This window comes from Ursus arctos, unplaced genomic scaffold (genome assembly GCF_023065955.2).
Source record: "Ursus arctos isolate Adak ecotype North America unplaced genomic scaffold, UrsArc2.0 scaffold_21, whole genome shotgun sequence".
Taxonomy (NCBI): Eukaryota; Metazoa; Chordata; class Mammalia; order Carnivora; family Ursidae; genus Ursus; species Ursus arctos.
The window spans coordinates 28008525-28014710 of record NW_026622886.1 but is presented as its reverse complement, the minus strand read 5'-3'; positions in this window follow the sequence as shown (position 1 = coordinate 28014710).

The window sequence follows — 6186 nt, the reverse complement described above, 5'->3', positions numbered from 1 at the left end:
GCAGAAGATATGAACAGACACTTTTCCAATGAAGACATACAAATGGCTAACAGACACATGAAAAAATGTTCAAAATCATTAGCCATCAAGGAAATTCAAATCAAAACCACACTGAGATACCACCTTACGCCAGTTAGAATGGCAAAAATAGACAAGGCAAGAAACAACAATTGTTGGAGAGGAGGTGGAGAAAGGGGATCCCTCCTACATTGTTGGTGGGAATGCAATTTGGTACAGCCACTCTGGAAAACAGTGTGGAGGTCCCTTAAAAAGTTAAAAATTGAGCTACCCTATGATCCAGCCATTGCACTACTGGGTATTTACCCCAAAGATACAGACGTAGTGAAGAGAAGGGCCATATGCACCCCAATGTTCATAGCAGCAATGTCCACAATAGCTAAATCGTGGAAGGAGCCAAGATGCCCTTCAACAGATGACTGGATTAAGAAGTTGTGGTCCATATATACAATGGAATATTACTCAGCTATCAGAAAGAACGAGTTCTCAACATTTGCTGCAACATGGACGGCACTGGAGGAGATAATGCTAAGTGAAATAAGTCAAGCAGAGAAAGACAACTATCATATGATTTCTCTCATCTATGGAACATAAGAACTAGGATGATCGGTAGGAGAAGAAAGGGATAAAGAAAGGGGGGGTAATCAGAAGGGGGAATGAAACATGAGAGACTACGGACTATGAGAAACAAACTGAGGACTTCAGAGGGGAGGGGGGTGGGGGAATGGGATAGACCGGTGATGGGTAGTAAGGAGGGCACGTATTGCATGGTGCACTGGGTGTTATACACAACTAATGAATCATCGAGCCTTACATCGGAAACCGGGGATGTACTGTATGGTGACTAACATAATATAATAAAAAATCATTAAAAAAAAATAAATTAAAAAAAAAAAAAGAAGACTTCCATGAAGCAGCTCCAGTTTTCTTTCTTAATATGGGTGGTAATGACATGAGTATATTCACATGAAATTTGTCACGGATTAGACTGAGGATTTGTATACTTTATATATTTGCTACATAAATTTTTAAAAGTTACATGAAGGAGGATAATACTTAAATTTATAAGTAGCAAGGAGGTAAGAGATGTTTGTGCCAGCTTGATATGAAAATACTCAAGGTATTCGGTAATATGAGTGCAGATAGCCACTTATTTTTTTAAAAATCACAAATTCAAGGTTAAAAAGAACTGGCAATATTCAAAGAAAAATTTCAAAATCGATCTGTAACCGATTGCTCATATACTTCTTGAAATTGGAGAATATGAATGAGAAAACCAATTTGCTTGGAAAATGAATGTTATTTTAGCCTGTAAACTAGGAAAATTTCAAAATGGTCATTGGAATTCCAAAGGAGTTTTGATGCAACTAAATATAAGTTGTCATGTGCACAGATGTTACTACAGTTTACTCTATATTAAGTATAATTTTAGCTTGTGATATTTCTTCTCTTCGTGCAAAGGCTATGATCCCAAATGAAATGCCAGATGGCAAAAAGGGTGTGTATGCACCCAAGGAATAATATTAAAAAAAAAAAAAAAGTTGAGGGGTTTGTTCAATAAGACATTGTTATATTTGGCCTAGATTATTTAAATATTAAGTAGGATGTAAAGCCCAGACAAGAACTTAAGAAATATCATGACTTTTTATAGTATATAAATTTTTATACATGCAGTCACTTTTTTCTAATTCCCCAAGTTGTTTCCCTTTTAATTTACTGTGATTACCATATAATCACTGATTTCATCTCTTGCCCCGGACATAAATGCTGAAATACAGAGTGAGGCTTGGATCATTTTATATCTACCTTTTTATTTCAAGTGGGTCTAGAAAGTATTTCATTAAATTTAAGTATATTTTGTTAAGGAATTTGACAACTGAAAAATATCAAAATTTTCTGGAATCTCTGTAAAGCCAGTTTTTTGTTCTGCCAAATAAAAATGATGAGTTAATTTTTAAACTTAAGGAAGAATGCAATTTAAAGTTCTCCTATTTCCTAGCCAAAGGAAACTGATGATTTATAAAGACTTTGGTAACTGCTAACACATACAAATGGAATAGTCAGTACAAGACTAGAGTGTTTATTATTACTCAAGGTGTATCACAGCAAACCATCCCAAACAACATTTTCTCCTGCAGATTCAAAGTAAAGAAACTCAATTACAAGTGTTTTGCTTACAAAAGATTTCTCTGTAGAAGTAAACACGGAAAATAATAAAACTGGCACTGACCAAAGACCAGTTCATGATTTCTGGAAGTACTGTATTTGGGAAAGAATATCATTGAAAACTTGGGTCCTTATCCTTATCATTAATTCTGTGACCTTGAACAAGACAGCTAAAATTTTGGGTTTTCCCTTTCCTCCTCTGGTGCACATCTGCGTTTGATGTTAATTATCCCCTTGATCATATGTGTCTCTAAAATTCCACAAATTAATATGAAAATTCAAGAAAAGTGAGCTTTTCTGCATTGTTTAAAAACTTATCCTTTATGCTGGTATATTATAAATAACCAAATCATTAGTTTTCAAATGTCTTAGCATCATATACCATCTTTCAAATGAAATCTTAGAATACACCAAAGAAATGAAAGGGATAAAAGATGAACTGCTCCTATTAAGGGTCTTGGGGAACTGCCGGTCTCCGGTTGAGCTTTTGACTCCTAAAGATCGCTGTACCAATCTCTAATAATATATGCTTTGGACTCTAGGTTTGTGGTGTGGAAACTGGGACTATGATATGCTATTACCTATTTTCCACTTTATAATTTCTTGAGAAAAATATATGCCTTTCTTGTTCTTATCATTGACCACAATTAGCCATCATATATTAAGCAACCCTCTCTAATAATTTCAGAAATGGGATGCCTGAATTAGATTTCATCTTAATTAACGTCAACAAATCACATTTTCAAACATGTTTTTACTTCTTCAAATATGTAATATCATAGACTACTGGAACTAGGAAATATATTATCAATGCAGATAAAATAAAACTTAACCTATTATGCAAATGCGGAGGGGAACAAATATTTTTTAGTAATCTAGCATGCAAAGCCCTCATTTCTGCTTCCATAATATTGCCCTTTACACAAAATTCTGTAATTAACCATCATTAAGTAATGCCTAATAAGAATACAATCTGGCATATTTAGAATAAAGACAATAAAAGCAGGAATCAAGCAATACAACAAGTTTTAGAATATGTAATACTTCACTTTGTAATAGGATCCATGCCTAATTTTGAATGCAAAAATTAGTTGCATAGATAGCGATAGAGAAGGATTGAATAAAATTCACCAAACAGAATTTCTTAAAATAATGTAGCAGGGAATTTACAATTTTGTGTATTCTGTGTCCAAAAATTATTCTTTAATGTTTCATGTAATTAAATTGAAAACATAATTAAGTTGTATTCAAAGAAAAATGACTATAAAATACAGTGGTACAATATCGGAGTTACACAATTTAAGAGAAAGCAATGATTACATAGGCCACAAAATAACATCTAAATTTATATGAAGTGAAAAAATGCATTTCTTAAGCATGTAACAGAATTTCAAAATTTTAAGGTCATAAGTTATATATTCTTTTTTTAGGATTCTATTTCTTACTTGAAACAAGGTAATAATCTATCAAATAACTGATGAAATACCAGGCATAGTGAGGATTTCTTATTTATCCTCACAATAAAATCTTGTTACATACAGTGAAGTGAAAAACTGGGTGGAACATATATTAAAAGTTGGTGAGTCTTTTTTTTTTTTTTTTTTAAAGGAATAGACGTTTTCCTATGTACTCAGGGTTGTGTTGCTTTGCTAGGGCTGCCATAACATAGTACCATGACTGGGTGGCTTAAAATACAAAAATCTAATTTCTCGCAGTTCTGGAGGATGAAGTCTGAGATCAAGGGATCAAAAGGGTTGGTTTCTTCTGAGAGCTGTGAAGGAGAAATCCGTCCAATACCTTTCTTCTAGTTTCTGGTGGTTTGCTCTCAATCTTTGGCCTTTTTCTTGACGGGGGGCCGGGGGGGGGGGGGTTCTGCTGCATCACCTTGATCTCCGCTTTCATCTTCACATGGCATTTTCTCTGTGTGCATGTGTGTGTCCAAATTTCTTTGTTCCTGAGGACACTGGTCATGTTGGATTAGGGATGCATCCTACTCTTATGTGACCTCTTTTTAATGAGCTACATCCGCAAAGACCCTGTTTCCAAATAAATTCTTAACCCTCAGTACCTTAAAATGTAACTTTAACATAGAATTGGGGGGGGCATGATTCAACCTATCACACTGGCAGAGCTTCAGTCAGAACAATGATAGAATCATGATATAAGATAGCAGAAGAAATGAAAAAGTATTAAAAAATATTTTATAAACTCTATTTTCCCACTTGTAGTCTTCATGCTGGCAATTAGAAATCACAAGGATGATGTACTTGGAGAAAATACAGTGTAGTGAGATAGTGACCAGAAAAGAAAAAAAATGAGAAGTGGGACTCAGACAAGTGTCCAGCCCAGACTACAAGAGTTGAACACAACGTGAACACAAGCATTACCGTCATCTGTTAGGCCAGAGAAAGGGAGCTGGACGATGCAACTATATTGTTTAACAAGCACACATGAGAAAGATGTTGATGTGGAAACAAAGATAGAAGAAAAAGTTAATAAATTTCCTTACTCCGTATAGCCCATTGACAGGTCCTTGAGGCAGGCAGAGTGACATTACTCTAGGGACTCAACTGTCTCGATGTTAATACTTTGCTAAGGGCAAAAGGTAATCAGGCAGTCTCAGCCCAACCCTCCAGAGACTTATGCTATCCCTAACCCCCTCCCAACTTGAAAGTATATAATGGGCCACTCATCGTGACCCAGTGCAGCTCTTTCTGCCCCATGGGTCCTGTTCCTGTGCTTTTAATAAAACCACCTTATTTGCACCAGAGGCATCTCAAGAATTCTTTCTTGTCTGTCCGCTTTGGACCCTAACATCTTTCCCACATCAGGTGTGAGAGTGAAATCACTACCTCTTAGCCAAGGGACCATAGTGGAACTCCATAGAAAACTCAGTAAACCAAGACTTAACCATTTAGGGAAGCAAATTGTTAAGGGAAAGTTTAAGTTTGAGCAGAGATGTCTAACCAACTCACAAAATGAAACCAGAGAGAACTAATAAGGTATTTGATAAAGATATGCAATGACCAAGAGAAAATTTAAATGAAATAGAAACTTTCATAGCAAGGGCCAAAAAATATGGTACTTTAATATCTGGACTCTGAAAAAATATAGAGAAAATCAGAATGTACCATACAAACCTAGAAGAGTGCAAAAGAATGAATTGTCTCAGAACAGTTTTAATAGCTATAAAAATTATGAAGTCATTTGTGTCATTTATAATGAGCTCACAGAAGGATCCATGTAATAGTTAAAATTCTATATTTAGTTCAGCTTATCGTAATCGGTTATACTCACATATATTTTATATTTCTGAGTCATTTACTCTTCATTAACTAATGTAGATAGTTTTTCCTTATGGAGAGTTGATTATGTGTCAGTTACTGTAATAAGTGCTGATATACAAAGTATATCAGTAAGAACAGAGTTCCTTCCTTCAAATGTTTACAGTCTAGTGCTGACACTATGAACAAAGGGTTTCGAAAAACCTAGGAAAAAGTTGCTAAAACAATAAATCTTACTTAGTTTCCCTCTCTAAGGAATATGAAAAAATTTCAAGCCAAAGTAAGTAGAAAAGACTCCTTCAGTTGCTGGAGACCCAACGTCTACAGATGACCTACCTGTACTTGTTGGCGGTGATGGTAGCGAACTAAGATACCTGTGTGTGCACAGCCTGTTGCTAAGTCTGACAGTTTATGGATCATTTAAATAATTTACTTAACCAACCGTCCACAAAGGCATCTAGCCTTGATTAGGAATAGCAATTTACAAAGCATTTAAAGTTTACACAGGGTACATCTTTCCCAGATGATATGTGACCAATTTCATCACTTACATAGGAGAAGCAATTTCTTTGGACAAATTCATCAAGAAAATACATTAAACCAGTAATCCCCTTAGATAAGCCAAAAAACTCCTACAAACTAAAGGCGAGAACAGGAAGTATTGCCAGTTAGGTAAACTAAATGTGCTATGCCATATTCCTTAGAATTCTATGTTTTC